This window comes from Manis javanica, chromosome 2 (assembly GCF_040802235.1).
Source record: "Manis javanica isolate MJ-LG chromosome 2, MJ_LKY, whole genome shotgun sequence".
In the NCBI taxonomy this organism is placed as follows: domain Eukaryota; kingdom Metazoa; phylum Chordata; class Mammalia; order Pholidota; family Manidae; genus Manis; species Manis javanica.
Window position 1 is genome coordinate 25,065,508 of NC_133157.1, and position 23,517 is coordinate 25,089,024.

At 42.0% G+C, this 23,517-nt stretch overlaps 1 long non-coding RNA gene across 2 annotated transcripts in view; it reads right to left on the minus strand.

The window, feature by feature from the left end:
• The window catches only part of LOC118974140 (uncharacterized), a 146,550-nt gene that overhangs the window by 58,916 nt on the left and 64,117 nt on the right, over positions 1 to 23,517 (minus strand). For both annotated transcript variants that reach the window (XR_005063747.2, XR_012123559.1), the window contains exon 4: positions 17,879 to 18,150. This is a non-coding gene — a long non-coding RNA (uncharacterized lncRNA). The remainder of the gene's footprint in view (positions 1 to 17,878; positions 18,151 to 23,517) is intronic.

A 23,517-nucleotide genomic window follows, 5' to 3' on the forward strand; every position in this document is an offset into this window, starting at 1 on the left:
CTCCCACTTTATCCAGTATCTGGTATAATCCCTTGCAAAAAAAATTGTAATTACTCTTCATTTATTAATTAATTCATTCAAACATTTAAGAAACATTTACTTAGTGCATGGTGTCCCAGGCACTGTGCTATACTCTGGGGAAATAACTATAAGCAATGTAGTATTTTTATCCTCAAGTTGCCTAAGTAAAACTTAAAAGGGTTGCTAATAAATTGTCACTCCAGGAAGGAGATGGTAACAAAGACGAATTTCCTGGCTCAGCCACACCAATAAGTTACTAGAATGGCAGCTTCCCATAACCTCACTGCTCTCTGGTGTTAGAAGCCCTCTCAAACAGCCTTGATGACTGCATTTATTCTAGACTCACCCTTCCTGATGCTGAGGGCTGGGCACTGATCTGGGCACGCCAGCATCCTCTGATATTGCTTAACCTTCCCATAGCCACAGCCTTAGTCCCCTCTTCGGGGCTCAGCCTTTCCAATAAGCCACGACTACCATGGCCCCACCAGATGCTGTTTCTCGCTCTTGGGTCTCCTCTTGTTTTATTTTTCTTTTTATCCCACAAACCCAGGAAAACCTGAGACCCTAGAAATACACTCACCCCTGCCTCTGAGGTTAGTGCCATCATCCTTAATTATGTTACTTCCACAAAAGTAGAGAATTTATTCACAAAGTTCTGCTCCACCAACTAGCATGAGATTCCCTTCCATTTTTTCCAGCTTTCTTCTGTTGAAGAAGTTTCCATCTGCCTGTCTTCTACCTCAAAACAAGCCCATCAGAGGGGGTGCCCATTTCTACATCTGTGTGTTCACATTTTACACTGGGAAGTCAACTTCAAGATGGGTGATAGAAATGAGGAGGCCCAAGGGTGGGAGAGGACCATAGCAGAACTGATCCTATGGGGAGAAAAGTTATCATAGGAAATTCTTTCAATTAGCTCATTTCCTCCTGTCTATTCTCTTTGATTTGACAGATACATTTCAATGAACACTGTTCTTCCACAAATTCAGGCTTTCAGTAACACCAGTAGGAAAACTAAAGTCTATCATCTCATCTGTTCATATTTTATTTCTTTTCCTCCTCCAACCCCCATTCTATTTCATAGACTCTCAGGATTTCTGGATGGAAAAGAGCTTCAAGATCATCCAATAAAATGCCTCTTTAGATCATTAAAATTTCTCTAAAAGATTTCCCTAAATGGTTCTTCAGCTTCTGCTTGAACATCCCTCAGAAATGGGGACCTCATTGCCAGACTGGGCAGCCCATTCCATCTTTACACAGCTCTAGAAGTTAAAATGTTTTAATTCCCAGTGAGTTAAAAACTATTTCCCTGATGCTTTCTATCCTTGGCCCTAATTTAAGGTCTGGAAGAAAATATAAAATCCACCTATTCTAATTCCCTTAACAATGTACAAGAGGCAAGAGAAATAAACCATAATAAAGCAAATTTATTCCACTTCTCATTGTACAACAAATATTTACCAACTTCTCATTGCTCCAAATCTAGTGCAAAGATCTGGGAACACGTAGGTGAGTGAGGCTCATGGCTTTCCCTCAAAAAGCTCACAGTCAAGTACAGTAGTTAAGAATAAGTAGTCCAGTGAAAGATCATTTGGTTCAAATTCCTGCTCTCTCTTGATATTTGTGTGACCATGGACAAGTTACTTGGTCTTACTTTTGTTATATGTGAAATAAAATGTTAATAGCACCTATTGCATAAGGGTATTGTGAAAATTACATGAGATGAGCCCCACAGAGCTCATTAAAGGGTCCACAAATGTTGGCTGTCATTACTAGGAGAAGACATGGTGGAAAGAGGTGAGATCAGTTTCAATACAAGGGGTAAATTAGGCAAAACCAGAATATTCTGCTAAGGCAGAGAGAGGGCACCTAAACAAGACCCCAGAAGAGCAGGTAATTTTTAGTTAACTCTGGAGAGATGGGGAAGTTAGGTGGGTAAAGTTGGAGAGAGATATTCCAGGCAAGGATTGAATCTGTGAGATCCTAAGGAGTGTTCAGAGAACTACAAACAATCGAGAATGGCTGGAGTACACGTATATTGTGGCAATGAGTAAGACCAAAGAATTTCTAGGAGTCATAAAACCCAAAACCTTGTAAGCCAGGCTAGGAGAACGAACTTTGTCCTATAGGTCAAGGGGCGCCAATGAAGAATTTCCCATAAAAAGATCACATCTGTGTTTTAAAATCACTCTGGAGGAGGGTGAACTGCAGAAAGGCAAGCCTGGAGGAATGAGCTCCTCAGTAGGTGGCTCATGTTTAGGGCACCAGTAATGCAGGGGTGAATGAGCTTTTGTCAGCGGCATGATTTATCTAGGATTTTGCAAGCATAAGATATACAGGAAAACTCTTTTCATATCAGCATATGCGTGCATAGCTTTGGATTTTACGATTTGGTCCAATTTTTATTTTGACTCAAAGAAGCAGCAACAGGATTGCAGTACCCGGGCACTTAAAAATGCATTAAAATAGCTGAGAATTATAAGGGCAAGAATTTAAGGCAACAGTATAGGAGACAAAGAGAAGTGGCAAAGTTCAAGGAAACACAGTCACCGTGGAGTTCTTACCTCCAAAATGGCAGAACAGGCACTGTGGTTTTCCGACCCAAAGCCTCTCCCGGGCAGTGAGAGAGCATGACGATGTACTCCCAACAAATTCACTTCGAAGTCATGAATATATTCTAAATATGACTTCACCATTTTCCTGAAAATAGTTGTCCAAGATATTCCCTGAATCCTTATTTACTCATTTGCATTCATTTACTTGTCAAATATTACTAAACTTTACTAAATATTACTTTACTATGTTACTGAAATAAACAAAAAAGATGTATTGATTGATCTCAAGAAGTTTATAGCCTAGCAACGTGGATAGATACTGGATAAAAAAATTAATAATTTAAGCACATTTGTGATAGAAACTACTTTCTTTCACAGCCAAAAGCTCAAAAAGAATTGTTACAAAAGACGTCGGTACATACTTTCTTCCCATCCACTCTTCAAATTATTCTGTTTGGCTTTTCCTTGAGAAGGTATACAAATCCAATGGACAATCTTTAGCCAGCACCTTATTTATAATTTCAGCAGCATTCAACAGTCCTTTCTTCTTGAAATGTTCTCTTCTCTTACCCTCTGTAAGAAAGGAAAACACAATCTCCTCTTCTACTCCTTTGCTTCTGATTCTGTTTCTGGTGTTGACTCCTTTTCATGTTGGGGTTCTTTGGATCTCTTTGCATCTTAACTTCTCTTTCTCTAGGTGAGCTCACACACTCCCAAGGCTTCACAGATTCTCCACATATTTCAAAATTTCAAAATTCTATATCTCAGCACCAATCTCTTGTGAGCTATAGGTTCATATAACTCAATTGATTACCTAATACCTCCACCCTGATGCCTCATGAGCATCTCAACCATGATATGCCCAACATTGTTGGATTTCTGCCCCTTCCTATCTCAAATATGTTCCTCTTCCAGTGTGACCGCTCTCATGAAATGTTTTAATCAACTGCCCAATTGCTCAAGACAGAAAGTTAGGTGTTTACCCTGACAGCTCCTTCTCCACTAAATCTAAAATCTCTCTCCAACTGTCTTCATTTCTCCTTATTCCACCTAGTCTAGGCCACCATAATCTCCCACCTGAACTAGTGGGATATCTTCCTAACTTACATCTCCAGAGTTACTACCATTCCCTTACCAATAATTTTCTACGCAGTGACTACATATTTAAAACACACACACACACACACCTCTAATCATGCCATTTCCTGCTTAAAACTCACCAATGATTTTTTTTCTTACCCTGAATTATCTCATCTAAATCCAACATGACCTTTAAGACCTAGCATGATCTGCGACATGACGGATCAGCTCTGATCTCTTTTTGTAGCACTCTTATCTTCATGTCCTAATCATAGAAATCTTTTGGTTCTTCAAATATTCTGTGACCTTATACTCCCCAGAGATTTTGTCTATGCTTTTCCTCCTTCTTGGACCACTCCCTTCTGCTTGCCCGTTCATATCTGTTACGTCACTCTCCAAGATAGCAGCTACTTCCTTTTGTATTTTTTGTCTCTTCTCGCCCACTAAAATAAGCTCCAAGCAGCAGGGCCCTAGGCTGTTTACTTACTCTTAGGCACTCAGAACATGAGAGAGTCTCTGGCACAGTCAGTCAATGACTATTTATTTCATGATAAATGAGCTAATCATCAGACTGCTGGTTTGGTTAGTTTTCTTTATTGTATCACGGATTTTTGTTCTGCCAACTACTTCTCTGTATCATTGATCACTGTCATAATTCTATGCTTACTCATGGTGACAACAGTAGTTATGATTGAGCAGGAGATTGAAGGATGAATGAGGTGTCAAGTCACTTGATCACTTCTAGATCTCGATTATTTACTAAAAAGTGAAAATAGGAAGATGAAGGAGGATGGATCTTCTTTTAGTTTTTCTAGATTTAGAGCTGTAGAATTCTATGTCTAGGAAATTCAGGATCCAAGAAGTGATGGTGGCTGAGAGGTGCCAACAGACAGGAATGAGCACTATGTTAGGAACAAGGGATTCCGATAGTAGATTTAAAGGTTAGTGTTAACTTTGTGACATTCATCTTTCTGTGCTATAGTAACACCTTCCATAAAAAATTAAAGATAATAATGCCTTGCCAAGTGTATCAGTAAGGGTTCTCCAGAGAAACAGAACCAATAAGAGGAACACACACACACACACACACACACACACACACACACACACACACACACACACACACATCTATTTATTTATATAGGATTTATTATAAGGTATTGGATCTTTGTGATTATGGGGTCACAGACTCTCATAATCAGCCATCTGCAAGCTGGACACCCAAGAAAGCTGACAGTGGAGTTTGCAGTCCTGAGAGCTGAAGAGCCAGTGGTGTAGACTACAGTCTGAGTCTGTATGCCTGAGAGGCAAGAGCACTGAAGGCAGGGAGGAGTCTTTGACTTGGCTCAAGCAGTCAGGCAGGGAGAGAAGTCAACCTTCCTCCAACTACCTAATCTATTCAGACCCCCAGTGGATTGGATAATGCCAGCCCACATTGGAGAGGGCCATCTGCTTTACTCAGGGCACTAATGCAAATATTCATCTCTTTTAGAAACACTCCTACTGACACACCCAGAAATAATGCTTGCGCAGCCAGCTGGGCATCTCCTGTCCCAGACAACTTGATACATAAAATTAACCATCTCACTAAGATTGGAAATAGAATTCTGGGATTTATTTACTTCTAGATACATTTCCATCTATTCTCCATCCATTGTTTTCATCCAATATTTATGCAATTAACAGTCACTTTATGCAGCACTGTGCCAGACATTGTGCCAGGCATGAAGGATTCAAAAATCCATAAAATCAAGTACCTAACCCTGTGGAGTTTAGTTTGGGGAAGGAATCATGTAAGTAGGTAGTTCAGAATTCAATAGTTTAAGGATGAGATAGACATAAAGGCACTACTCTGAGACTAGTGCAATCAGGGAGGGTTTCTGAAGGAAGCTCTTTAAAAAATAAATGAGCACTTCAAAAAATGGTAATGTTAACTGGGGCTGGAATCTGTGTGTGTGTGTGTGTGTGTGTGTGTGTGTGTGTGTGTGTGTGTGTGTGTCTGTCTGTCTGTCTGTCTGTCTGTCTGTCTATGAGAGAAAGAAGAGAGGGAGCAAAAAGGACGGGATGGAAGGAAGCAATGTGAGCAAGAAAATGTGTGCAGGAATCATAAGCAATCCAATGCTGTTGTACCTTAAATGGCACCGTGGAGAATGATTAGAGCTGAAGCTGTGTAGATGTATGCTGAGGCCAGGCAAGTCTTGGGTGGCTTGGGCTTTGTCTTCTAGACAACTGGGAGATCCAGGTATTTAATAAAAAGGGGAACGTTATATGGTCAGACTGATGTTTTGGAAATGGCACTCTGGTAACTGCATGGTATTAGAAATGGATAAAGTCAAGATGAGAAGCAAAACAGGGACCTACCTGTTGACTCTACATATCCACAGGTAATTTTTCATCATGTGAATTTGTCCCCATATAGTCATATAATCTGAGATGTGAGCAGGGCCTTTAGAGATCATCTCTCCAACCCGGATTCAAATCCAGAATCCTCCTACCAAGTCCTAGGCAAGTGGTTCCTATACACATGCACACAAACTTGCCCATTATTGTACTGCATGCAGACAACTCCCTGAGCACACAGATATTGTTGATTGCCTGTGATTTTATTTCCCCAAGTACCCACTGTAACACAGTGACTGCCTGACAGATCTAATCACAGGCAGGGTCTCTTCTGCAGTCACCCCAGAGTAAAAGCTCAGCGTGCTCCCAAAGAAACGACTGAAACATACAAATCAATTGCCCTTTTCTTCTCTTCTTTTTTGACCCCATTTTGAATGCAAGTATGAGGTTTGATAACAGTACCAGGGACTCATCAAAAGGAAAAAACTGCACAAAGGTAGAAGTACTGAGCCTTGCACCAGCCTCGAGGATTGCCACAGTCACTCCTGAGGACAGCCAGGAACCCAAACTCTCAAATGTTGATGTCAGAATGTGGGAAAACACCCAGCACCCATTCCTCCCTGCCTCTGGATGGGGCTTCATCAGCACTACCTGCTTCTTGCTGTCCCCTCCCCACGCTCCTAATTACTAGCCTCTGGGCCTCTGTTTATGCTTTGCCCCTACTTGAGACACATTACACCAGTGCCATAATTTAACTTCAGTGTATTCTTCCAGCCCAGGCCAAATGTCTTCTCATTTACAAAGTTTTACTTGAATGACTTCTTCTAAATTTTCCATATCACTCCAAATGTATCTTTAATATGATACTCATCTGTTTGCCTTGCATTATGATTATTTATGCCCATATCTTCTCTCTTCTATGCCTAGAGCTCCTTGAGGGCAGGGTCAGCCTTTATATATCCTGCAGCACGCTCTAGGGCTTGGCAGATGGAAGGCCCTGTATTAAAATTTGCTAATTAAATAGGTAAAGTGGAACTGGAACTCACAGATATAAGTGACCTAATTTTGGGCCTTTAGGGATACAATTTAATCATGAAAAGAACTTGAAGAAGACCTATTTGTTCCAGAAAGAGGCTAGAGATTATATTGGGGGCTTCCTGCTTTCTTGTCAGGAAGCAAAATGCTGTTCCAAGAAGGGTGGTCCCACAGGGGTCATCCTTGCGTGCGAGATCAACCAGCATCACGCAGAGGCCACGACAAGCATGTATTTTGGAGGGAGATGTATGTTCGGAAACTGGAATTCTATGTTAATAGCCATGTGAGCATGGGAAATGCACTTCACTCCATCAGTAAAGCAGGGACAGTTGTCCCTACGTCAGGGGACCATCACAAGCAGCGGATGTACAAAGTGCCTTGCAGTGACTACAACACTGCTGCCTTTTAAAAAATAATTTCCTTTTATTTAACTTTCCTTCTTCCTCCTCTACCATGCTTAGAACCCAATTCCTATTTTATATGCAGATGTTAGTTGAATAAAATACACTATACTTGTATTTTCTGAATACCCACCCAATTATCTGGACATTGGCCTACTTAGCCATATTTGTATCTGATGAACCCATCTTCTGGCCTCAGCTGCATGGGGTGGGAATTCTTTGCCACTTCAGTTCCTCTCAAGTAGAAATTTGGAACTGCAGCCTTGAAATACTGAGGCAATTGACTCTGCATAGTTCAGATAGTAAGTTCTATAAACTCAGGTTAGATGGAGTCTTCATGGTTGACAAAAGCCACTTTGACCAGCAGCACTAAAGCTTCTCCATCTCGTTAATATATTCTCTACTCACTTTCGGGGTCTGGGCTCCAGTTCTCATTAATTCTCACCTGGACAACTGACTACAACAGTTGAATCCATGTCTCAATTTTCACCCCACTTCTCTCCATCAGCTTCTCTGGAACAACAGTGAGCGGTCCTTCTAGAATAGTATCTGTGAGGCCTCTTAGGTCTACACTCCTTCAGCAATTTCCTTTTGTCTACAGCATTCTTTTCAGACTCTTCCAGAGAAAACTCACAAGGTTAGAAGCAAGTAAACAGAGCATGTAGGATGAGATCAGAGGAGGAAGGGATGAAAGGGGACCATCTCAACCACAAATCTCTTGTGGCATAGATTGCATTCACTGTCACTGGTTCCCTTGTCATTCTCTTTCACTTTCTCAGGTATACTAAGATTCTCCAGAGAAAGAGAACATACATATATTTATATATATAGATAGACAGACAGACAGACAGACAAAGAGAGAGACAGAGAGGGGAAGAGGAGGGAGAGGGAGAGACATTTATTATAAAGAATTGGCTAATGTGATCATGGAGGTGGATATGTCCCACCATATGCCATCTGGAAGGTGGAGGCCCAGAAAAGCCAGTGGCGTAGCTCTAGTCCAAGCCAACAGGCCTGAGAACGGAGGAAGTTGCAGGTACAATTCCTAGCCCAATTGCAGGAGAAGACTGATGTCCCAGCTCAAGAGTCAGGCACAGAGTCAATTCTCCCTTCTTCCACATTTTTGTTCTATTCAGATGCTCTACAACTTGAATGAGCCCTGCTCACATTAGGGAGGGCAATCTGCCTTACTTAGTTGATTCAAACACTCACCTCATTCAGAAGCACCCTCATGGACGCATGCATAAATAATGTTTAATCAAATATCTGTGCGCCCTATGTCTCCGTCAGACACATAAATTAACCATCACACAGGGAAATAGTGCTGTATTATATTTTACTTTTACTTTTCATTCTTTTTGGGGGGGAGAAATGAGTCGTCTGGGGATGTAGGGCAAAATATACACTGACAGCACTTAATGAGGTACTTTCACAGTCCTGGCTTATAACATTGTCCTAATACATTAACAAATAGGGCCAACTTCCATTCTCACTTTCGTTACTGATTTGGGTGATCAAGTACATGGCCACTCTAGAAACATGACAGATAGTGCTCTTCATTTTCCGATTACCGCTGTAACTTTCATGACCTGTAAATGGATGAAGGATCTCAAAAACAAAATTTCTGTAATTAATCCTCATGGGTCAATTGCTAAACATTGCTTTGTTACAATAAAATATTCAGTTTCGCCTTTCATTTGTTCATAGAATGTTGGAAATACCTCTAGAACCAAAATTTGTGGACCACTTTTTAATCATTGAGAACAATGGAATCCTTCACTTGCAGCAGGTTTCCACTCTTTGTTATGTTTCTCTCCCTTCAATGACAAAAAGAGCTAGGTAGCCCTTCATTAGAAAATCATGACTTGACTCAGTTATTTCTCTGGTGAAACAAATACACATTTTTCAGAGCAGAGTAAGCTTTCAAAGACACATCTCATTTCATTTCGCTTATTTTAAAAGATGAGTATTCACACTACCTACCCTATTTATTAAATGAGATTTATCCCTTTCCTACCCCAGTGAACATACTGAGAAATTCAGGAGATGTATTTCTGGGGGTGATGCCTTCTCAGAGAGAGAATCACAAAGCTGATTAACATATTCAAAGGTGCATTTCAAGTGGTTTTGATGTGAGCCTTTCTCCCATCTGAGCACACAAATCCTATGTGTATATGTGCATGTGTATATTATTTTGCATGTAATACAAGTTATTTTTAAAATTTATATATCATTTCAATGATGTTTATGTCACTACCTTGCCAATAAATACTTTAATCCGAATACTTTCAATCTAAAAATACTACAGGAAGGACAAAATGACTGCAAAACTGGCATCAGTATTTTATATAGTTAGATATTAAAAAATCAAATTAACTTCCGTTTTCAACCAGTTGCTCAAGAATGTGTTTCTGAGCACATTAGAAGGCAGTGTGTGATAGTATCACTCAATAATGGCACCTTCTTCAGCATGACTACCTCTTTTTGACCTTACCTAGATTTGACCCTACCTCTTCCCACCCCTGTTACTGGTATTCCACCTTTCAAGATGATTTTTGATACTGAACTCAGAAGAAATGTAAAACATACTTAGTTTGGTTGGTTTTTTTTCATCATATTCCATCTAAACTGTGCTTTGGGATTCAGAAAGTTCAGACACAAGTGTCCTACAAAATTTGCAGGAATAAAAACAATGAATGCCAAATGTCTATGTAGTTGTGCATTTATGAGTCAAAGTCTTTTAACCCAAGAGACACCAAAGTTTAAGCCCTTTAAAGTAAGGGATTACACAACGAGGCACGTATTTTAAGAAGTGTTTAAGCACAGATTTTTTAAGCCAGCTGCTGAAATCAACTATGTGTCCACAGATTGCAGGTGGTCAGTGCTACCATTTTCATCTGGAGAAGTAGAGCACGAGGCAGGGCACATCTTTCCAGGTGCCCAGTGATTTCGGGTTAGTTTAGATTCTGCCCATTTTTCAAAGTTTTTACCACTTCCTAGTTCATGCTTACAGTTTCCTGTTTTTAAGCACGATAAATATTCTCAAATTCAAGATCATTATACTTGAAAATAACAAGCCCCAAATCACAGTCACAGACATCCACACAGAAGATTTCTCTGTACCTTTGCATTATCAGAAATTTACTGGTAGGAAATAAAATTCAGCATATTTTGTTTTATAACTGCTGTGTGATAAACAAAACATCAGATCAAATAGCGGCTTGTTATTTTTGTGCAGTGTATTCAAAATAATTTTGGAGTACAAATAAAACATTTTTTCTGCAAATATATCCTTCCAAAATGGATAATAGCTTATCATGTCTCCTGACTTATCATCATATACCTCTGGCAATATCTATATTCCAGTTTGAGAAAAAAAGGACTTTGTATGGTATACAAAGTCCCTGTTCCCCATTTCATACCTCATTGTTCATTCTCTGCTTCCCACCTCACTTTCTGGCTCAAACTGTCTTGAGATTTTTGTCATTGTAGTGCAGGCCAAAGAGGCCATTGTAGTAGAGGCCTCAGCACCATGAAGAGGACAGGCTAAGAGCATGGTATACAGAGCCAGACTGTCTGGGTGAGAATCTGGGGCATGCCACTGTCATGGCCTTGGACAGACTACTTAATGTCTCTGAGGCTTGCTATAAAGTAAGGATAATAATTACCTCATGGGGTTACTGTGAAAATTAAATGAGTTAGTATATATTAAGTGCTTAAAACAGTGCCTACTTAACAAAACTATATAAAGGTTATTTATTAATTCCCCTAATGATCAAAATGGCATTTCTTATCCAAACCACTGTCCTTGGTCATGGCCTGTACAGGTGGCACCCCAAAGAGCCTTCTCATACCCCTGACTACCAGGGCAACAGGACCAGTGTCCAGTGCTGTCCCCATCACTTTGAGTTGTAGCAGGCAGTTGACATAGTTTTGTTTCCCTCACAGATTAAGAGCAATGCAACATCAAATTGAGACCTGTTCATCTCTCTCTTTCTGGTGTGAGGCCCAGAAACATGCATGCTCCACAAAACTCATTAAGACATAGTTGAGTTAATGTATCTTAGAAACAGCAAAGGCAGCCACAGAGGAAAATGGGTTCCTTTTAGCTTAAACCAGATGAAGATGGCTTTTCAAGGTTGCCTTTTTTGGGATACACATCATGGAAAACTGATAGGTTCTTTGGAGAACGTATTCCCTCTCCCTTGAGTTACCATCCTTGGCCATACTGAACTCACCCACATTCGTCCATTGTCTCTTGGACGATGGCTCACACTTACCGCTTTCTAGGATCTTGCCTGTCCTTCCCGGGATTGAGTGACACACCCTACTTGCCCCTGACATCCTCAGGCCTGAGGTCTAATGACTCCTGGTGACTGAGGGGTTATTGGCTCATGATTCCCTTGGGCTGAGGAGGTGCTGTTGGTATTCTGGACCTCCAAGCAGAAAGGGTGTCTGAGAGCCACTTAAATTAGATGATAGCCCGCCGGACACTACAAACAGAGTGCAGCTGTGTATGAAGCTTGACTCAGGAAGGGACAGCATTTGAGGCACTGCTGGGTAAGATGGACTTCTGATCTCACTGAATGAGTGGCACAGTAGCGGCACAGTAGCAGGCCTCCTGCCCACCAGAGCCCTGCACTTGCATGAGCAGGTATTTCTGGGCAGCTCAGTCCTGGTTGCAGGTCCAGGGAGAGGAAACTTGGAGCCTCTCCTGAGAGGTGGGGGGCCAATCCACGTGCTGGGCCAAGCCAGGATCTGGATGCCTGCTCTGAGATTCTCGCACACGAAGGAAGTTGAAGGGCAATTCTGTGCCTCAGAATTCCTCCTTCCATCTTCTAAGAACCAGGAGGTCTCAGCTATTGTACCCAAGATCAAATAATTTCTTAAAAAGGCAGAAAAGGGACCTGGACCAAAGCCTAAGCTTTGGTGGCCCTGTTTTGTGCTTTCTTAAGCAGGGACTTGGGCTTTAAACATTTTCCTTTTAATATGAGGGAAGGTGCAAATGCTGGTGGGGGTATGCTAGGTAGATTAGTGTCCTTCTGCTCATTAGGGTCACCTTCCAGTCTAACCACCACATGGCACCCCATTTCTTTCATGTAACCTGCCCTCAGTCTCTGCATTTGCAAGGGAGGAGGGGCTGGGGAACTGCTGTGGGAGTCAGAGCCCTTAGAGAGGGGGGCAGGCCGCAGGCACCCCTCAGCCCAAGCCTGTCCTGAGAGTGCGCTGCCGAGATCACCAGCTCTTCCTCCCATGAAGTTCTCTTTTCTCTTGAGACTGGGGAATATTTGGGAGCATTTGGTCCATTGTTTGGAAAGGGTGACCAAAGCTGGATTTCCTTCTCCATAGATGGGAGAGAGGATGGCTGTCCTGGGAATGATCTGGCAGCTTCCATATGCTTTATGAGATTATGTGAAAGCTCTTGTCTCAGTAGCAGAAGCCTTGAGCTACCACGCTACTTTGCTTTCAGCATCCTCTATATCAGGTGTCCTGGGAGCCAGATGTCAAGAGCTGAATAGATGAGACGTTGCCATGAAACAGCTGACCACTGTCCCTGGGTAACACAATGTCTACCACAGTACAGAAGACCTTGGAAGTTATACTTGATGTTTTAACAGGTCAGGCTTGATTGTCCACCTGCTCATATAGATGTGTCAGATTTAGCAAGTCCATTCACAAAAAATCAGAGCCTCCCTCAGAAGTAGCATAAATAAAAAATCAGAAAATATTGGTGAACTGAGCTGAATTGGGCTTTCTCCACTGTTGAAATTGGCAATTTGAATATAAAGGACAAACAAGAACGAATTAAGAGTCTTTGCAGGGTTCTGAGAGGGATCTACACACGTGCCTGTCTCAGGCCCAGGCTGGAGAAGGCACCAATTGAAGTTTTGTACTTTTAACCTGCCATGGAACTGGATTAAGAGTCAGGAGACCTCAGTTTATGACCCAATCCTGCTGCATAACTTTAAATAATTCACTTACTCTCTCTGAGCCACACAGAGTTATGGTGAGGCTCAAATGAGAATATGTGTGTGAAATCCCTCTGTAAATGGAAAACCTCTATAAAAGTAAGACACTGGTCCTATTATTATTCAAGTAATTAACATGCAACAGATGCGCCAAGGGAGGTAATTTCCCTTAGAAACTAGAGGTAGAAAAACATCAAATCCCCGTATATTCTGGTCAGTGTGAATCAAATTGCAATTTACGTCTACAGTGTAAACAACTAAGGAATATGCTACTGAAGTATCTTCCTATAATTTTAAAAACAAGCACAAATGTGACATGGTGCTCTGTGATACTAGAGATGAGCACAGGACTCAGAGTTGCTTTCACAAGGCCAAGTGAGGTAAGAACTGCAAAGTGCCCCTGGGAACGGCACCAAGATGGTCAGCAGTACCAGGGTGGTGGTAAGGATGGAAGCCAAGCAGGGTGGGATAGAGGGAAGGGAGTGGAAGCTACAGAAGGAGGCACAATGCCTTTAGCCAACTCCTTTAAAAAGTCGGCCATGAAGTGCGGAGGGGGAAGGTGCAACTGTAGATAGAGATGGAGTGATTAAAGGTGGGAGAACTGCAACTTTATTTAAAGTCTGAAAGAGCTGGAAGAGAAGGAAGAATGTGAAGATGCATGACAGAGGGCTTACAGGTGGAACAAGGCCCTGAGGAGCAGAAGCGAAGAGCCGCCCTGGGGGAGCGGCTCGCGGAACTGAACAGGAGGGAGGGAAGGGAGGATGGGCGTGCCGTCTGTACCAATGTGGGGCTGGTGTGGGCACCAAGGAAATTTTGCTTCTGTTTCCTTGCACAAATGAGAAGCAAGGACACCTCTTAGGAGGGAAGGAGGTGGCGGCTCAGGAGAGGAGACGATTTGGTTTTGCTGATGAAGTGCCCACTGACATCACTGTCATCCCGGTGCCCAGTTCCTACTTGTTCTTTATGACACGGACTCATTTATGCATTCACTCACTCAGTCAGTCAACGGCTGTGGAATGGACACCATGTCTGTAGGAAATGCGCGGGAAGGGCAAAGGTAAAAACCATGCTGGGTGTTGGGCTGGCACAGGATGACTGACTGTGCTGCAGAGAAAAGTCAGCTTTACTTGACCCAGTAGAGGACAGGCCCAATGACCGTGGCCTCTGAAATTTGCACATTAACAAAGTGAGCCTATAGCTACATCCTGACAAAACTGATTATTAGTCATAAACACATTTCATGACCTATGGGATAGCAGTTGTCCTTTCTCTACCCTCACAGGACCCAAAACCCTCTCTTCAAGCATATGTTCTATTTGAGTTCCTGGCACAACTTCCTGTGGGCACCCCACCACCCTTTCTAGAACAATGGACTGTTAATTATCTCCCAATATCTATCTTCCTTTCCTCCATACTAAGTGAATTCAGCTAGGTCCATGGCTACTGCCGGCTAAAGAATACGTTTCTCAGTCCCCCTCATGATTTGGTAGGGCCATGACAGTCAGTTCTGACCAGGAGAACGTGAAGAGAGTGATGTAGGTCCTTTCCCGCTTAACAGGCTTTCCATTTTTCCCTTTTACAGGCTGGCACCAGGACAAAGTGACAGATCACTAATTTGGATGATGCAGGGAGGGAATGAAGCAATACCACAGAAAGAGCCTGGTCCTCCTTGTTACAGTCTTCACTTATTATTTAAGACTTTGAAACAGTTGAACCTCTATGTGGTATCAGCAGTGGCCTTAGCTGAGGGGAGCAGGAGAATGGCAGGGAGTCCACAGGGCATATCCATTTAGGATAATGGTGGTCATAAGTCTATCAAAATACAAGCTGAAAGTCTGAGCAGGAAGAGGAAGGAATTGCACTAGGTGTCTTCACACAAGTAATCTCATTTCATCCTCATGCCAACCTCATGGAATGTGTATTATTATCTTCAGTTTACAGATTGTGAAACTCCAAGAGGTAAGCTACAGTGGTCAAATGTGCAGCTACTGAGGTCTGTGTTTCTGTGCGGTGTTCAGCTCTGCTCTTTACCTCCCTGTGAGGCTTCTTGTTCCTGTGAGGGCCCCAGGCTGCAAGGAGCTCAGACACTTTCATCAGCAATGTGGCTTAGCAGGAGCAAGAACTCAGTCTTCCCTTCCAGACCACAACATCCTGGGGCCATGTGTCCATCACACACTGACGCCTGTGAGCCCCTGCATGTACAGTGTTGATAGGGCTGAGGGGAGGGGGGAAGAACAGCAATGCCCCAGGCCAAGAACCCTTTACAATGGAGCCAGGTGCTATAAATTTCTCTAAACGCATGGCCTTTCTCCACACATGCACATCTGGAATGCCGTATAACCCCTTCCCTCTCCAACCCCCTCTGCAATGATGACTTCCTGGAGCATTTTAATGACTCGCCATTATAAATAATATACTCTACCCTTTCTTGTAAAAAAAGAAAAAAAAGCTAGAGGTTTCTGCAAAACCAGCAAATTACTCCAAATCGTAATTTCATTGAAAACACTGGGAAAAAAAAATTCATACCCTGAGGTAGGAAAGGTTTGGGAGATTTATATCTTTCCTTGAACACACAGATTTATAACAGTGGATAATGTACATTCATTTCATCCATATTTATACCTGAATTGATGCAGAGTCTGGTATCCATTACTTTAATCTATGTAACTTGATCATCAGAAATCTGAACCATAATTTTAACACGTATTACAAAGAGTTTCTTTTGGGCTTGAAGGAAAATGACGGTAGAGAAGAAAAGCCATTAAGAGCCAGCTGCAGTCACTTACTTGTGGGGCCCCTCCCCACTTCCCATCCCTTACCTGCCTAGACACACATTCACTCCCACGTTGAGCCCTAGCACTAACTGTACCATGACTGGAGGGGAGAGAAGCCATACACAGGGCAATTCAGAGGGAATTCATGTAAATAAATCTCTGATATCATGGCCAACCCAGAGCTCATGTGGAGGCAGTGGTAATGGGCCAGTAGTCATCTCTAATCACTTAGGAAAAGTGAAAAAATGCAGGGTCTGATCAAAGCTTCCTTCTGACAGACAGTGGAAATTAAACCCAGATACTGGTTCTCAAACAGCATTGCTGGCACTCAACACATGGTTCCTGTCCAACTTCTGAGCACCAAACATTGGTCTGGCTTAAAATTCCAAATGCCTGTCCTTGCACAAAAGCCACATAGTAGATTTTTGAGAGATCTGGGCTCCAGGAATATATTGGGCAGAAGATGAGGCGCACAAGACCCTGGGACCTCACTTACAGCAGCTGTGTATCAGAGAACTTTCTTGGGTCATGATCGTGGGATTTCCTAAAATCATGTAAGCACCATGAGGGCAGATCTTTTTGTTTGTTTTGTTCACTGGTTTGATGAGGGCTGGCATTTAATAGGTGCTTGATAAATATTTGTTGAATGGAAGGCCTTCATTATAAACTATCCCAGAGCTATAAACTGCAGTGTGAAAAGATACTGTACAATAGCGAAGGATGAAACCCATGGGATTTTATAAAATTAGGAACATAATTTAGAAGAGAGTAATAAGCAATTAAATCCATTACTTTACATTCTTGTATCTTCCAAACTTTCTTCCATTTTTTATTACATTATGTCTTAATAATGTCTTGTATTTTAGAAATATTTCAAGATTTTAAAGCATGTGATCAATGTTCACAGCGATCCTGTGACATAATTATATGTGTAATGTATTATTCATATAATTATAATAATATGTTATATGTTACAGAATATAATTGTAACTAATACCATTCCCATTTCACAGATGAGGAAATTGGGAAGCAGAGTTTCCATAACCTGCCTGTGCTACCGGCAAGTGGCAGGAAGTACTAAACTTTGTGTATCACCATCTTTGGATTCCTGGTGCCTGTCCTTTCTCATACAGCGCACCACAGGGATGCATTCCTAGCAAGGGTCAAGGGCAGAGTGAGTAAGGAGGGCATTTTAGGAGTGGCTGATTTTAGAGCTGTTCTGGCCTGGTCTGAACCCAGGAAGAGATTGCCAACCTACAAATCACTAGGGCTGCTACATGCATTTCTTTAGTGCCTCCTGAGGATGGTTTTAGATATGACCGTGCCTCAAGGGAACCAACGCCAGGTGTCTGGTCCTTCAAGTTGGATAGGACAATAATTGGGCTTCCAATTTCACTGGTGAAAACTGACTTTTTAGAAGGAAATCTACCCCTAAAAAGAGGATTAATAGAGCTTTTGCTTTATTGATATTTTAATTTTTTACTCTAAGAATGTCTTTCAATATATGTGTGTATATATATATATATATAACATGCTATATATGTGTGTATGTTTATAATTACCAATGTCTTTAAAAATTATAGCCAAAATAAATAATTGCTCTTTTAGTAGAAGAATGTTTCCAACTATAATTTCCCTTCAGACAACTGGCCTTCTTGAGAGAGCGTCAGGAATGGGGGGAGGAACCCTAAGTTTTCACATACCACAATGCAGGCACTGTTAGGGGTGTGCTGCAGAAGCTCGTAATAGTCATCCCTGCCGTATCCTGGTCATCACTGCTCTTTGTAGAAAGCAACGCGAAGGGTCAGCGAAGTGTCTTGACCGAGGTTCCACATACAGTGAGTGAATATGAATGTACTGGGATTTGAGCCCAGGAGGGAGTAGCTTCACAGCTCATGCCCCATCCAGTCCATCTTTACCATTGACACATCTCTACCAGCTGCATCTGGAACCAGGAGACTGAATCCTGCAACAACTTAAAAAGAGAAATTTTATTTTTTGGATTGTTTCCTTATAAAGTTTTCTCTTTTGTCCCCAGCCAGATGTGAGCTTTCCCTCCTTTGAACCCCAAAGTATTACTTTGTTTCACATTTATTGAAACCTGCATGCTTCATACTTGACTCGGGTGCTCTGTGAAATAGTCCCGGCAGATACTGCCATCACGCTATTCCCACTGAACAGGTAAAACAGCGCAAAGAAAGACCAGCGACTCAGCCAATATCACGCCCCTGAGACTGAACTCATGCACCCCCTTGCTCTCAGCCCAAGCTGAGATATTGGGCTTGATATTTTAATTTTTTACTCTAAGATATTAAAATATCTCAGCCCAAGCCCTTGTCTTGGCCAAGACATTTGATAGCGCCTGGCTTGAAGAAACATACAACTTTCCACTTAACTGAAATTGAAAGGAAGACAGAATGTGTTACATTTCTCCCAGTCATTTGTATGTGACTCTTATGGGTTAGTGAAACAGCAGGGTCTTGTTGTTCATTTGCTGTGTACCCAGAACTGAGCTGGGGAATTAGAGGACAGAACCATTTCTGTGAGCCAAGTTCCTGCCCTCAGGGAATTAACAACGGCTGGGACGGGTAACTGGAAACACCTGAGTTACTCGGGCACAGGCTGGCCTGTTGCACGCTTCCAGGTCCCTGAAGCCGACCATGTTGGCTCAGTGTCTGGTATTCGACAGGCAGGAGCCACTGCATACAGCTGTGTCCACCTCTGCCACACCTGGTGGGCACCTGCACGGGGATGGACATCTGGCCCAGCCAAAGTCCTCAACCTCTTCACTGATTTCATGCCTAGCAACTCACTCTCTTTACTGAATTTTCACTTTATTCTTCCATTCCATTCGTTGGATTTGGACTTGACCCATAGCACTATAAAAATGCCATTTATTAAGTCATGATTACAGGTCAGGAATTGTGCTGGATACTTTATACTTGCTCTCTCTAGTCCCCACAATAATTGGAAAGGCGAGAACTGTGGTCCCTATTTTAAGAACATGGAGATGGAGGCTCAAGGCAAGGTGAAGGACATTGCCTGAGGTCACAGCAGGCAATACGAGCCTGAAAGGTGATGGGGAAGTGCAGACAAAGCTCAAATAAGGGGAAGGACTGCTTAAGCATCAATATTTTTAAAAAAACCTTTCATAAAACATTCTTGTTTTTCCCAACATGTCAGTGATCTGACATAAATTTAAGGATGGCTTCCACTTGAGAATATACTTTGAGACTCATGAGCCCAGAAACACATAAAATAGGAAAATAAGCACATTTTTTTGATGTTGCCAGAGAAGGATTTTTCAAAGCCCTGTAACAGCTCTCAACTACTTATACCAAAATAACTTTCATTAAAAGTATTTACTATGTGCTAGACTCTTTACATGTAAAACCTCACTTACAAATAACATCCCATTTTATAGAAGGGTTGTGTATGTGTGTGTGTATGTGTATACATATACAAACATATATATTTTATAGGTACAAATATAAATGTACATGAACATTTAATGTGTAGGTGAAATAAAATTCTGAGCTCAATCTTAAAATGATAGAAATGGGATTTGAACCCAGCTTTCCTGAGTCTAAACACTGTTGGGATTCTATCCACTAAATTATTGCTTCTCAACTTTGCTCACACATTAAAATCACCTGAGAGTTTATAAAATTCTGATTTTGAGGGTCAGAGATTCTGACATGAATGGTGTGGGGTACGGCTCAGCATGAAGAATTTAAAAAACTCTCCAGATGATTCTGATTTACTCCAAATTTGCGAGCCCCCTCAGCCTTCACTCCATGTATCAGTTTCTTATTGCTGCTGTGACAAATCACCACAAATGCAGGGCTCAAAATAAGACACACGTATGATGTCAGTTTCTGTAGTGCAGAAGTCCAACATGGATCACACTTGGCTAAAATCAAGGCATTGTCAGGGCTGCGTGCCTTTCCAGAGGTTCTAAGGAAGATCCTGTTTCTTGCTTTTTCCAGCTTCTAGAGGCTGCCCACAGTCCTTGGCTAGTGGCTCTATTCTTCCATCTTTAATGCCAGCCATGGCAGGTCAGGTGCTTCTCACAGAGCACCACTCTGACCAATTCTGCCTCCCTTTCCCCACTTAAGGACCCTTGTGTTTACACTGCCCACCCCCACCAAGGTTTTCCAGGATAATCTCACTTTAAAGTCACATGATTGGCAACCTTAAGTCCATCTGCTACCTAATTCCCCTTGGCCATGTAAGGTAACACAGTCATAGGTCCTGGAGATTAGAAGACAGAACCCTTAGGGGGCATAATTCTGCCTACTACAATGGACTAGCAATTCTCAGTGAAAAAAAAATCAGGGTTTCCCTTCCATGGCACCTGCTCACTGTGGGGAAAGCTAATGAGCAGAGTGTTCTTTAACAGAGGAGTCAAGTCAAAGCTGCTGGGTATATGAAAACATCTCCCTTCTGTTTCCCTCTCTTTTCTTTCCCACTAGTAAGATGAGCAGTGAAAGTCTGTCATTCTCTGGGCTTCCCACAGCTGCTGTCACACCACTTGAAAACAGAGCCCAGGTGACCAGCGTTCAATCCGTGCTGGGACAAGGCAATATGTGAGCTGCCATATGCTCTGGTGGGTCCCGCTGACGCTGAGCAGGTGTATGGCATCCGGGCCACGTGGAGGGTGGCAGATTCACAGAAGGGAGGAACCATTTTCAATTTACCGGAGGAAGACCTAGGAATTAACAGAGGCCTGGGTCTATTTGCCTCTGTCATGCTTCCCCATCATTTCTTAAGAAACAGAGGATGGTTCTGGTTTTCATTCTGACAATCCAAGGAAATGCTTTGAACATTATGCTCATGCTGACTTAAAAATTATTCTCTGAGTTCTCCAACACTCAGAATTCATCAATTATCAAGGTGCAGAAGCCTCCAAATATTTATAATGACAGCACTATCATTATGTTACATTATTTTGACAAGAAGGGGAGGAGAGCAGTTTAACCTCAGTCAAGGTGTGTGTGTCTGCATGTGTGTGTTTTCTGTGTATCAACTGAGGATTTCTATAACACAGTTGTGATGTACAGTCGTGTCTCAAGAATTTCTTACAGAAACTATTGGCTTATATACCTGAGCATCTTTATTTTTAAATATATTTATATCTACCAATGACTTTTCTAATTAAATGTATCACCTCTGATGGAGGATGAGGGGTAGAGAAGAAAAAGCAAAAGTTAAAAAATGGTATTCTATGAACAACCAAAGTTGAGTCATTGACACTAGCTCCAAAGAATTCATTTTAGTCAGTGGTACTGCCTCTGTTCCCTTAAAAAAATGAATGATTGGCACAAAAAAATATGCTATCAACTTTTACCAAAAAATTTGTTTAGGTCATTTCCATAAAATGGCCTATGCGTCATATGTCAAGCTGGTGCATTCTCTGTGTGACTGACTATGCAGACTGAATTAACATCTAAGTTCTAATTACTTGCACCCTCCTCAGTCTGTTACTGCCTGACATGGGACTCTCCCAGAGGAGTGTCAGAAAGGACATTTTATGGGCTGATGGGAAGCAGGGGAAAAAGATCCACTGGGCTTTTTAATGCAGATGATGCACAGTGCAGAGAAGAGACAAAGGGGATCGAGGACCCCGACTGGAAGGTTCAAGTGTGTTTGTGTTGCATCTGTTATTCCTCTAGCTTTTTCATTAATGCTTCGTAAAGGCAAGCAGAATCACAGCTGGTGAAAAGGTATCTGTTTGACAGGCCCAAGGCCTAAATCTCCTCTCCCTTCACAGGGCCAAATGTTCATAAGGGCCTTGGAACTGTCCACCTCCAATTTCAGGTCAAAACACAGTGTGAAGCGCTCCTGTGGCCAGGGAATTAGCATGACCTTGGTCAATCAGATGACCTTGGGCTTGCATCACAGCACTCCATTTTCTCACTGTGGGACCACTGGAACATTAGGGAAACTAAAGGTTAATGTCCTCATCTGAAATAAAATGGAGGCTTAATAATATGGATTCTAGTGCTATAGTGAGATGTTTCAGTTAGACTTTAGTATGTATTAAGTTTCTTCCTCCACATAATCTACACTGTATGTGGATGAGGAAAAGAAAAAAAGTGGTAGCTGGTTTTATGCTTCTGATGATTGAAGAGAAGAGAGTACATGTGCGAAAAAGACCTCCACCAGGACTTTCAAATGAATCAGGTCTTATTTCCAGTGTATTTTTTGTAATGGCTTAAAGAGCACGGATCTAGAGCATGACTGCAGGGATTGGAATTCGAATGCTACCACTTACTACCTGTGCAATCTCTGCCTCATGTTCATGGTCCATCATATGGAGATAATACTAATTACTTCATAAGGTTGTTATGAAGATTAGTTGGATTCCTACATGTGAAGCACTTTTAGAATAGTGCTTGTTATTATTTGCAGACATATCTAAATATTATTGTCCTTCCTCCCCTTGCACAGCTCCATACTTAGGCAATTCATTCATTCCCACTGGGAATGGGTTGTTTCAGAAAGGAAATAAAAGAAGAGTCTCTTTTCGGTCTTTGAATTTCAAATGCCTGACTTGTAGGGCAACAGAAATGACTCAGAGAAGAGTAAAAAGTATGACAGAGGCTTTCTGCTTCCGAGACTAGACTGGTGTGCTTGAGGTGGGACAGAGAAGACTGTGGAGGGATGGGCAGGTGTAGCAAGCAAAAGCCAGCACCTGGAAAACTGCTCTGTGTAAAGCTGAGGGCTAGTGGTGGAAGGGATGATCTGAACCCCCAAAAATGTATGGGATACAAGAGCAGAAGAGACTTGTGCTTCATTTCCAGGCTGTGCTGTACCCAGGTCTGGGAGGACCTCACAAAAATTTTCTGTACTACAGCCTGGTGTAGACACAATGATTTCTCTGTATCTGAGAAGGAGACTGAATTATAAACCAGAAACAGGCAGACTTGAAGGAGCCGAAGATTGGAAAAAGGGATGACTCCTAGTGATCTACATGGACTAAAGATGAAGGGTCAGATGGCAGCATGTACAGATGATACTGAGCACTAACCAGATGCCCTCTGATCCCAGACCACAGCAATACGGTAACTTGGACTTGGATGCACCCCAGGGGAAAAGAGGGGGTGATCCTCAACTGGCTGAAATTAATTTTCCACATGTTTCTACTCTTTGGATTTTTAAATAGAACCTCAATTGGGTTTCAGAAAGTTTTTGAAAACATTCTTCCTCTTACACACTGGAGTTTATAGACCAAGATTCATACCTATTACATGTAGGGGGATTTGTGGAAGTGAGTTTTAAATTAATGACTGGATGAATTATTTGTTTGTAATTTGGAATGATTTTCTTAAGTTATATA